This window comes from Bombina bombina, chromosome 2 (genome assembly GCF_027579735.1).
Source record: "Bombina bombina isolate aBomBom1 chromosome 2, aBomBom1.pri, whole genome shotgun sequence".
NCBI lineage: Eukaryota > Metazoa > Chordata > Amphibia > Anura > Bombinatoridae > Bombina > Bombina bombina.
The window spans coordinates 251,844,796-251,852,769 of NC_069500.1; positions in this window are offsets into that span (position 1 = coordinate 251,844,796).

A 7,974-nucleotide genomic window follows, 5' to 3' on the forward strand; every position below is an offset into this window, starting at 1 on the left:
CATGCTGCTGCCACATTGTGTATTCCTTGGAAGACTAACTTTATTTGCTAACTTTTGATGGGAGCCACAGTGGTGTACCCGCAATATGTACACGCGTAGCTAACGCACCCCTTTGGCCGCAGAACTCTAAATCTAGCCGTTTATTTGCGAACTTTTGATGGGAGCCACAGTGATCTGTCAATGATGTACCCGCAATATGTGGGACATTTGTGAGTCATAACACATCAAGTTTAAATGTGTATTACACCCTACAGTCACATTTTTGGATTGGAAATTGTCCTCAAAAATGACACAGTACAGGAGATGTACCCACAAGAGGTGGGGCATTTGTGACTACGATAAGGAGCAAATGTGTATTACATTGCAGGACTGGAAGTTTTTGAATAGATGCTGCCTCTCTCGGATGGAGCCGTGGGTGTTCTCACAAATATGGCAGTTGATGACTATGTGATGCGATTCCCTGTGAAGTATACGGTATTGTTGTACCTAGAAGCATTGGTCATCACGAGACACAGTACAGCGGAGTTCTAACTGGGCGATTCTGATTCCGGCGGTGACAAGTGGGCGTAGTTGATGACGCTGTAAATCAAAGTCAGCTAATTGGTAGCGACACGCTAACAAAGGAACTCCCACAATTATGCAAATTAGCCATGCAGCAATATACACAACGGCCTAATACATGAGAAGTTTTGTGGGTGGGAACAGCACCATTTGAGCACAGCCTCGATGTCAAGCACTAACAGCTGTATATATGAAGCACACATAGCCAGTATTCTTTATGCTCTCATGGGGAACACCACATAGCTTGTGTTGCCAATTCGGATTCACTTTTTTTACCTTTTGGTACATTTGAAAAAGATGCCAGTTAGGCATCAAAACATCATGTATATCCCAAAGTTTTAACAAGTTTTTGTATCATTAAAAGTTATTTTTTATACAACAAGACCAGTGAGTGCTGCTTTTTTGCTGAGTAAATATTTTTTGACATTGCACCCTGGCAGTTGCTATTTAAATACGGTGTGCATTCCTATACAGGACTTTGCTTTCATATATTTTTAGGAATTTGCACCCAACTACTTGCTGCAATTTTCTTTTGATAATATTCCATATTTTTTATGAAAATCACCAAGTATGTTTTCTGAAGACACACAGGAGTGTGGATTTCGTTCTTTGTGACAGCAATTTTTTACAGCCTCAATCTCTCTTTTTAGCTGTTGTTTTTTAGCAACTATTTTTCTAATATTCTTGTACAATTTTTTCTACATGGAAGCTGGTGCACATAGTCACTCCCCCTTAGGTGGCATTATTCAACGGACAGATGATGATCTGGTAAATACGGACACTTTGATGTTCACGGATGACGATGCTGCCCGGATTCTAAATACTACTGACTTGCCTGAGTTGAGGGGAGATATCCCTATTGATATTTATCATAAACTTCTGAACTTAAACAAACGTAAAATTGACTATAATTTGCATGATGTTTATTTATCAAATTACTATAAGAACAAACTAATTCCAAGGGGCTTTAGAATTACTAATGTACCTACACTAGGAAGAACCAACCCTGAATTTTGTAGAAAATGGTGCTGTATCTTAAACAAATGCTCCTATGATTTAGTTTTGCTTACTGTACAGGAAGTCTCTCGCTTGGAGGCCAAAATTAAGATAGAGATTGAAGTAATCAAAACTGAAAGCTATAAGGTACTGATTCACGATAAAACCGAGAATTGGATCACTAAGTTGGATACACTAATAAAAAATTACAATAGTGATCTATTAGCCTTTAAAAAAAGAAAATTATCCACAGTAGAAACCGACTATAGAGAGAAAAGGATATATAAATGGCATTATGGTAATGATGACAGACACAGGGAACATAACCATAGACAACGCACTTATATAAGAGCTATTAAGAATACTGTTGACTCTATTGACACCAGTAGCTGTGAGAGGTAAGGTAGTGACACCAACTCTACTAGAGCAAAAACAGGGTCCAAACAATCACAAGGGGGAATCCGTCACTACTAGATCTGCAAATAAAAATACTTTCACACATAGTCAGTCAAAAAACTCGGAAGGAGGCATATCAGACAAGGGGGGGGGAAAAAAAAAGTTACCCACAAGAAACCAATATAGTATACAATTTGAGCATTAGACCTTTATCTTCTAATGAGAATAAAGTACTCAATAGGGGTCTATCTTTCTTCCCTACACCTAAACCTGATAATTTCCAGACTGAAGTTGACATCTATTGTTTTCAAAGACAGTTAAACATCAAAGAATTCTTTAAAAACCAGACTAAGACTGACTATAACCATAAATTTAAAAAAGCATCTAATTTTGACCCACCGACTACGAATTCCTCTATACGCAGCTTTAGTAGGATGGTTAGGAAGCTGGTGCACATAGTCACTCCCCCTTAGGTGGCATTATTCAACGGACAGATGATGATCTGGTAAATACGGGCACTTTGATGTTCACGGATGACGATGCTGCCCGGATTCTAAATACTACTGACTTGCGTGAGTTGAGGGGAGATATCCCTATTGATATTTATCATAAACTTCTGAACTTAAACAAACGTAAAATTGACTATAATTTGCATGATGTTTATTTATCAAATTACTATAAGAACAAACTAATTCCAAGGGGCTTTAGAATTACTAATGTACCTACACTAGGAAGAACCAACCATGAATTTTGTATAAAATGGTGCTGTATCTTAAACAAATGATTCTATGATTTAATTTTGCTTACTGTACAGAAAGTCTCTCGCTTGGAGGACAAAATTAAGATAGAGATTGAAGTAATTAAAACTGAAAGCTATCAGGTACTGATTGTCCATAAAACCGAGAATTGGATCACTAAGTTGGATACACTAATAAAAAATACAATAGTGATCTATTAGCCTTTAAAAACAGAAAATTATCCACAGTAGAAACCGACTATAGAGAAAAAAGGATATATAAATGGCTTTATGGTAATGATGACAGACGCAGGGAACATAACCCTAGACGACGCACTTATATAAGAGCTATTAAGAATACTGTTGACTCTATTGACACCAGTAGCTGTGAGAGTTCAGGTAGTGACAGCAACTCTACTAGCGCAAAAACAGGGTCCACACAATCACAAGGGGGATCCGTCACTACTAGATCTGCAAATAAAAATACTTTCACACAATCAGTCAAAAAAACTCGGAAGGAGGCATATCAGACGAGGGGGGAACAAAAAGAAAGTTACCCACAAGAAACCAATATAGTATACAATTTGAGCATTAGACCTTTATAGGCTGATGAGAATAAAGTACTCAATAGAGGTCTATCTTTCATCCCTACACCTAAACCTGATAATTTCCAGACTGAAGTTGACATCTATTGTTTTCAAAGACAGTTAAACATCAAAGAATTCTTTAAAAACCAGACTAAGACTGACTATAACCATAAATTTAAAAAATCATCTAATTTTGACCCACCGACTACGAATTCCTCTATACGCAGCTTTAGTAAGATGGTTAGGACAGACTGTAAAAAGAATATTAAATCCTTCTACCCAAATATCACTAAAGCTGAACAAGTGGCCCTTGAAACTCTGATGCGTGACCCCACAATCACCATACACCCTGCCGACAAGGGGGGTGCTATCGTGATTCAAAATTTTGAGGATTATAAACTTGAGGCACAGCGTCAACTTTCTGATACCTCAACTTATAAAAAATTGTCTTTCAATCCTACCTTGTCTTTCAAAAAATTGGTTGATAAAACTATTGATTTTGGATTAAATATGGGCTTTCTAACCACACAAGAGGGGGATTTTCTTTCTATAGATTATCCCAAAACCCCCATAATATATTTATTACCCAAAATCCTCAAATCACTTATACACCCACCTGGACGACCAATTGTGTCGGCCAGGGACTCTATTTGCTCTGGATTGGCAAAATACATTGATTATTATCTCCAACCCATAGTTACCAACTATAAATCATACTTACAGGACTCCACTGCCATGATACGAAAATTACATGCCTTTCAAACACTGTCAGATGGGGATATCCTCGTGATCATGGATGTTGACAGCCTCTATACTGTCATCCCTCATTTGGATGGCCTAGAGGCTGTCCGGTCCTTGGTCGCGGGGAATCCTCATTATAATGGTCCTCCATTGGAGTTCCTTTTGGAACTAATGGAACACTATCTAAATAAAAACTACTTTTCCTTTGACAATAAATTTTATTTGCAGATAGCAGGGACTGCCATGGGCTCGAACATGGCCCCTGTCTATGCAAATATTTTCATGCTTTGGTATGAATGTTACATTATGCTACATTATACTCATCCTAATATTCTGATGTATACCAGATACATAGATGATTTATTTCTAATTTGGCATGGTAATACAGCAGATTTGAAACTATGGGTGGAACAGTTAAACCAAATTGATACTGCGATCCGAATGGAATATGACCATGAACAAATACATTTCCTTGACCTTAACATATTTAAAGTTAGGACAGAACAACATATCAGATTTGGTACATCTTTATACACTAAGAGCACTGATATAAATTCTTTACTACTAGCCTCCAGCTACCACCCCCGACATCAGAAGTTAGGCATTATCTCCTCTCAACTTACGCGAGTCATTAGAAATAATTCCAAACCAGAAATCTGTATGGAACAACTAGATGCTATGTGTCAGAAACTTGAGGCAAGGCACTATCACAAAAAGGACATAGTTATGGCAAGGCAGAAACTCCAAAATTGCAATCAAGAATTACTTCTAAAGACCAAAGCAAGTAACCATGTGACTGCAGAAAGGTTAAATTTCATCACCACATTTTCCCCACTACATGATACTATAAAAGACTCAGTTCATAAAAGATGGGACCTACTTGAAATGGATAAAGGTCTAGCATTGTGGAAATCACAAACACAGTGGTATATAGACAGGCTAGAAGTTTAAAGGATCTACTTGTAAAGAATGACCCTAAAAGTTTACCTCAAGTGGACACATGGCTGAAATCTCGTAAAAATAGGTGTTATAAATGTGGTGATTGTGTTAACTGCAATGCAATGCAAACTGGTGACTCTTTTCAACATCCACATAAGAATAAGAGATATACTATTCGTCACTGGCTAAACTGCAACAGCTCATTTGTCATTTACCTGTTGTTTTGTCCCTGTTCTCTAGTCTATGTAGGGAAAACGACCACCCCGTTCAAAGACAGAATGGCTAATCATAGGTGTTCCATCAGGGAGGCGCTGAGAGAAGGAACATCAGACCTCCCAGTTGCCAGGCACTTTGCCACATATAAACACAGCATTTCCAGTTTACGATGCATGATCATTGATCACCTACCTGCCCCTAAGAGGGGGGGGGGGCCGAAATAAAATGTTATTAAGATTGGAGTCCAGGTGGATCTACATGTTGGATACAGTGTCTCCTAAGGGTCTCAACATAAAATTGGATTTTGGGCCATTCATTGGATAATATATTCCCATTCTAGTACCAGTGTTATCATCTCCACTGTGGGATTATTGTACAATTATACGATATGGGACTTGCTCATGGACCCAGCTCCTACTATGCTTTTAACTTTTTTCTACTTTTTCTATTTTTCTCCACTTTTGCTCTCTGACTTATGTGTTGCTGTATACTAGCTATGTATTTTTAACTACAAGTAACGTCAACCCCACATGCTGCTACCACATTGTGTATTCAGTAGAAGACTAACTTTCGCCTAGATTTAGAGTTCTGCGTTAGCTCACTTTACAGCCGCGACTTTTTCATACCGCAGATCCCCCTATGCCAATTGCGTATCCTATCTTTTCAATGGGATCTTTCTAACGCTGGTATTGGCTGAAGTGAGCGTTAGAAATCTAACGACAAGACTCCAGCCGCAGAGAAAAGCCAGGAGTTAAGAGCTTTCTGGGCTAACCCCGGTTCATAAAGCTCTTAACTACTGTGCTCTAAAGTACACTAACACCCATAAACTACCTATGTACCCCTAAACCGAGGTCCCCCCACATCGCCGCCACTCTATTACATTTTTGAACCCCTAATCTGCCCCCCCCCAACGTCGCCGCTACCTACCTACAATTATTAACCCCTAATCTGCCGATGGGACCTCACCGCTACTCTAATAAATGTATTAACACCTAAAGCTTAGTCTAACCCTAACTCTAACACCCCCCTAAATTAAATATATTTTAAATCTAATGAAATAAAATAAATCTTATTAAATAAATTATTCCTATTTAAAGCTAAATACCTGTACAATAAACCCTAATATAGCTACAATATAAATAATAATTATATTGTAGCTATTTTAGGATTAATATTTATTTTACAGGCAACTTTGTATTTATTTTAACCAGGTACAATAGCTATTAAATAGTTAAGAACTATTTAATAGTTACCTAGTTAAAATAATTAAAAAATTACCTGTAAAATAAATCCTAACCTAAGTTACCATTAAACCTAACACTACACTATCAATAAATAAATTAAATAAACTATCTACAATTATCTACAATTATATCAACTAAACTAAATTACAAAAAACAAACACTAAATTACAAAAAAACAAACACTAAATTACAAAAAATAAAAAAATATTACAAGAATTTTAAACTAATTACACATACTCTAAGCCCCCCTAAAAAAATAACAAAGCCCCCCAAAATAAAAAAATGCCCTACCCTATTCTAAAATAAAAATATTAAAAGCTCTTTTACCTTACCAGCCCTTAAAAGGGCCTTTTGCGGGGCATGCCCCAAAGTAAACAGCTCTTTTGCCTGTAAAAAAAAAACATACAATACCCCCCCAACATTACAACCCACCACCCACATACCCCTAATCTAACCCAAACCCCCTTAAATAAACCTAAGCCCCTAAAGATCTCCCTACCTTGTCTTCACCGCGCCGGGTATCACCGATCCGTCCAGAAGAGGGTCCGAATTCTTCATCCTATCGGCAAGAAGAGCTCCTCCAGAGGGTCCAAAGTCTTCATCCTATCCGGGGCAGAAGAGGACATCCGGACCGGCAGACATCTTCACCCAGGTGGCATCTTCTATCTTCTTCCATCCGGCGCAGAGCGGGACCATCTTCAAGCAGCCGACGCTGAGCCATCCATCTTCAACCGACGGACTAACGATGAATGAAGGTTCCTTTAAGGTACGTCATCCAAGATGGCGTCCTTCGAATTCCGATTGGCTGATAGGATTATATCAGCAAATCGGAATTAAGGTAGGAAAAATCTGATTGGCTGATTGAATTAGCCAATCAGATTCAAGTTCAATCCGATTGGCTGATCCAATCAGCCAATCAGATTGAGCTCGCATTCTATTGGCTGATCGGAACAGCCAATAGAATGCGAGCTCAAGAAGATAGAAGATGCCGCCTGGATGAAGATGTCTGCCGGTCCGGATGTCCTCTTCTGCCCGGATAGGATGAAGACTTTGGACCCTCTGGAGGAGCTCTTCTTGCCGGATAGAATGAAGACTTCGGACCCTCTTCTGGACGGATCGGTGATATCCGGCATGGTGAAGACAAGGTAGGGAGATTTTCAGGGGCTTAGTGTTAGGTTAATTTAAGGCAGGTTTGGGTTAGATTAGGGGTATGTGGGTGGTGGGTTGTAATGTTGGGGGGGTATTGTATGTTTTTTTTACAGGCAAAAAGAGCTGTTTACTTTGGGGCATGCCCCGCAAAAGGCCCCAAATTTAGAATAAGGGTAGGGCATTTTTTTTATTTTGGGGGGCTTTGTTATTTTTTTAGGGGGCTTAGAGTAGGTGTAATTAGTTTAAAATTCTTGTAATCTTTTTTTTTTTTTGTAATTTAGTGTTTGTTTGTTTTTGCAATTTAGTGTTTTTTTTTTTTTGTAATTTAGTTTAGTTGATATAATTGTAGATAATTGTAGATAGTTTATTTTATTTATTTATTGATAGTGTAGTGTTAGGTTTAATTGTA